The 4,801-nt window shown below is 35.8% G+C and overlaps 1 pseudogene; it reads left to right on the top strand.

Annotated features, from left to right (window-relative positions):
• Positions 1 to 543: 543 nt before the first annotated feature.
• Positions 544 to 4,182, top strand: LOC129295905 (binding partner of ACD11 1-like; annotated as a pseudogene).
• Positions 4,183 to 4,801: the final 619 nt, after the last annotated feature.

The raw sequence follows: 4,801 nt of genomic DNA, 5'->3' as shown, positions 1-4,801 counted from the left end.
AAAAATTTCATAAAATATGTAAAATATTTTTAAATTTCAAATTTCAGATATTTATAACTTAACAAATAATATATATTATTAAACAATGAGCACCTCTAACTTAAAAATAAAAATGACAATTTGATACACATAAAATTATAAGTTATTATTTTTTTATAAATTTAATAAATGTTCTTTATTAAATTATAAATACATAAAATTTAAAATTTAAAAAATATTTTTTATATTTAATGAGATTTTTTAATAATTAAATTTTTTTTTGTAGCACCTTGTAATTTGTCATTTCAAATAACGCGGAAGCATTTCCTTTCCTGTAAGGTACTTGCACGTGCAAAACTGAGTCAAGCACGCGTATCCAAGATCCACACATGACATCTGACAAAAAAAAAAAAAAAAGTTCCGTGAAATAAAATTCAACCGCCTGCAAAATCTTCTTCGCGGACTTCGCTTCTCAAAGGCTTTGCCAGAGAGATAACCGCTCCGATAGCTGAGTTACTTGGCGGTTTCCGTTCACAGGAGATTTCTATTGCCAATCGTTTCGCGATGTCGGTGAGTTTTGGTTCTTGTTCATCTTATTTGTATGAGCCTTAGCTGGTTTGACTTATCTGCGGACTGGATAGAAGTGTTTTGTGCGAATGCTTATATTTTTTATTGGTTTAAGCTCTTCAGTGTAAATTTCTGTTTACGTATATCATGCTTTGAAAGAATGATCTAGTTGTTACTTTCAACTCGTCCGAAAAGCTTGCCGGCCGTTTGTATTATTTTCTCTCCTATCCATCACTTCTTAGAACGCAATTTTCCTATAGGTTTAGCCAATTCCTATTTACTACTTTTTAGATTCACTTTAAGGGGTGGTGGATAGTTACAGATAAGTTTTCTGATAATAATAATCCAATATGTGGATGTCTCATGATTTATACTAAACGATGGTCGGAAACGATGCTCCAATTCTAACTTTTCTCATAAAAAGTGAAAGAAAATGAGCAAAGTGCATATTTGGCAAGACTGCTTTTGGATAATAGAATTATTGACACCGCTAACTAACGATTTAGAAGTTAGAGCCTCAGTTCTACATAGTAATAAATGGGGAAAAAAATCTCAAAGATAGATTTTATATCACTAAAATCATCACCAAAACTAAACCTAAGTCATACTCATAACAAAGCATCAAGAAGATAAAAGTAATCCAGAATTACATGTTGGAAACATGAAATGATCCTCAATTTTTGTGGGACGCAGCACATAAAATCTCTAAACAGGAATAGAATCTTAAAATTTGAGTGAATTATGCAACTAAATAAGGTAGAAAGGCTGTGGCAGTAAAATAATGTTGGACTATGGGGAAGCTTCCCCCCCCCCCCTGGTTTGTGACTGGAAACAACATAGAGTACTAAGAACTGGAAAAATTTACATGCACATATGTAAGAGTCCCCAATTAGAAGCTGTAATATTGGCTGCTAGTAGACGAGAAAGAGAAATTGAAAGGGTGAACCAATTATTCTTATCCAGGGGAGAAGTTGGAAGTAAATGTGCGTGCCTCTTTAGTCCAGCTGATTGAAATATTTTTAGCTGTTGGTGTCCCAAATTGTGTTTTAAAGATTTTTTTTTTGTTTCACGCGTCTAGCTTTTGGGTGCAGGCTTTCTCTATTGATTGTCTGCTTTCTTTTGAATGAGTAATATGCTTTAACCTTTGCTTTTGAGTGTGGTCTATCTAAACCTTGTTAACTTTGCTTATGCAGCAAATAAAAACTGTTAAAGTCAGTAATCTTTCCCTGGGAGCAACTGAACAAGACATTAAGGAATTTTTTTTTTTTCTGGTGATATTGAATATGTTGAACTGAGGAGGTAAGCTGGCAGTTGCTATATTCCGCACATACAATACAATCCCTTATTTTGTAGTGCTTTTGATTTGAACTTCTTTTTTAAACAATAACCTCAATCTCTTATTTGATGTAGTCATGATGAACGATCTCAAATTGCTTATGTCACCTTCAAGGATGCACAAGGAGCTGAGACTGCTGCACTACTATCGGTAATCTGTTTTTCATCAATGAACTCAAATTTTTAGTATACATTCAAGTACCTCAAATTTCTAGTCTACTTGTCTGGGATTAAAGGCCATAACATTATATCTGTACCCTTTATTTAGGGTTCAAGCTTTAGAACTAAAGGTCACTTGTTGCCTTGTCAGTTTTTGAGAGGTGCTATGGTCAGTTGATACATGCATCTTTCTGGATAAATATCAGTGAAATATCTGGAAATTAAAATCCATCGGACAATTGTAGAGCGCAACATGGTTCAGATAGGCTTCCGAATCTCCTTTTGTCAAGGCTTTCCCTTGCAGCACTCTCTTGTTTAAAATGGGGCCACTTCTCATGTTATCTTCAATCATGATGAATGATTTCGTTTCACATTTTGTCTGAAACTAGAAACTTTATATGTTTTTAAAGCATCTCAGTTTTTTTTGGTTATCTGTACTGCCCTTTGTTAGTTTTTGGAGCCTGCATATATCCCGCACTGCTTTTTAAAATATCAGGAGCTAGACAATTACTGTTAATTTCTAACTTTAAACTACATTTTAAGGAAAAGATGGTTCTGCTGCTGACAGTGATGTTCATATTAGTTATTTTGACCATAAGATCTCCAATTGAAAGAAACCTCTTCCATTTGTGGCAACATGTTGACTCAGAATCTTGGATTTCCTTTTCCTTGATAGCAAAAAAGAAGGTTTGGGATTAATTTGGAGCATGACAATCAGAGCTGGCTCTACAAAATATTAACCTAGACTTTCTCTGATCTTACTGAATGGATGGTTTACAAATTCTTGAAAGTTGTGATATTGAAAATTCTCTCATGGCTTTTAGATAGAAGTATCCTTTGGGAACCAAGATAGTCAATGTCAGATTTAATGTCAATAGAAAGGGCCGGCCAAAAAAAATATAAATAGGAAGGGGATTTTGAAGAGTTTGGATGAGAGCTTCTGGTTACAAGTATAAGCTTGTGTTGCATTCTTTATTTGCCACTGGCTTTCTTATTAGTGAAGTTATTTTATGTACCAATTTTGATAATAGCTTTTACCAAGATGATCTGTTACCTCTATTTTGGATGCATATAATGGTGTCTTTTTTTTGGGCGGGGGGTATATCTAGTTTCATGGCTGTAATTATATTGATGAGTTATTGTTCACAACCATGTCCATCTCCCTTTTGTATATCAGCCTATGTAGCTTACAATTGTAATGTGTAACAAGTTTCACCCTGGTTTGACAATTGTTAGGGAGCAACAATAGTTGATTCGTCGGTTACAGTAACTTTGGATCCAGATTACGAGCTTCCACCAGCTGCTTTGACATCACCTGTAAGCTTTGCATGACCCTCTACAATTGTACTAAACCAAATTAGGCTGCTTTGGCATAACAATTTGTGTGGCTTTACAGGTAACTGAAAGTAAGGCTCCTGGTGGTGCTGAATCTGCTTTTAGAAAGGCAGAGGATGTTGTCACCGGCATGCTGGCCAGGGGCTTTGTCTTGGGGAAAGATGCTGTCAGCAAAGCGAAGACATTTGATGACACGCATCATTTATCATCAACTGCCTCAGCAAAAGTTGCATCTTTTGATCAGAAAATTGGTTTCAGTGAGAAAATAACTGCTGGTGCTTCAGCTGTGAGTGATCGAGTTCGAGAAGTTGATCAAAAGTTTCAGGTTTCAGAAAAAACCAAAACAGCATTTGCAGCTGCCGAACAGAAGGTCAATGAAGCAGGTTCTGCTATCATGAAAAATCGCTATATACTCACTGGGGCATCATGGGTGACAGGTGCTTTCAGTAAGGTTGTTAAGGCAGCTGAGGATGTAGGACAGAAGACAAAGGAGAAAGTGCACAATACAGAGGAGGAACGGAAGCAAAAGGATCAGCATGCTCAGGTCCTCTCTGAGCCACCAGCAGCAGCACCAGCAACGGGTTCACAGAACCCGTCTAAGTCTTCTCCTGAGGGTTTGATCCTTTAATTTTTCTTCTTGTGTATGGACCTCCTGGCAACTCTTTCCACTTGTATAATTTTTGTTCGTTTCTGCTTGAAAATATAGAACAGATTTCACTAGTTACTTGGACAAGTTTGCAGTTATTAGTTTTTCTTTTGCAAGAAAGATATGCTGAAATACATGGGTATTTGATGATTTGTTTTTTATTGTTTTGGGTCGCTTTCCTTATTTGTTCTGTGGTGTAATATGCACCTTGTTTACCTTGTACCCGCGAAAGTCCGATCAGGTGTGTTTTCAGAACTGATGGATGATTGCAATTGAACGATCAAGTCAAGTGTTTTGCTGTTAATAGGCCTCTCTGAAATCGGTTGCGATCCTACGTTCAAGAAATCCAGACATTTAAAGTATCTCTTGTCTGCCTCGTTTTAATCAGTTTAAACTTTCTTCTTGTTATTTATATAAATGCTACGACTGTGCATGGCAGTAGTTTCTTGAGAGATTGATTGGAACACTTAATTTTATTTAAATAATTAATGAAGAGTGATTAAATAGACAGGTTGTGTACCAATTCCAGGTTGTTCCAAATAGAATTTCCTATAATTTTGTTATCAAACCTCATTGTGTAACCTGGCTCATCATATATTGATGGGAAAAAAATATTAAGAGAATTTAATCCTTTCTAAGTGGAACCTCCCGATGTATCTGAGTCGTAACTTGTTCACGTTTTAGATAGTATCTGAGTCAGGCCCCAGAGGCTTCTCTTAATCTCGTGAAGGAAGAATTTGATGGGGAAAAAAAAAACAAATGTAAAGAGGCAGACTCGTG

Source organism: Prosopis cineraria, unplaced genomic scaffold (assembly GCF_029017545.1).
Source record: "Prosopis cineraria cultivar Desert tree isolate PC_DT_omini unplaced genomic scaffold, ASM2901754v1 PC213, whole genome shotgun sequence".
NCBI lineage: Eukaryota > Viridiplantae > Streptophyta > Magnoliopsida > Fabales > Fabaceae > Prosopis > Prosopis cineraria.
This window is presented reverse-complemented; position numbering and strand designations above follow the sequence as displayed.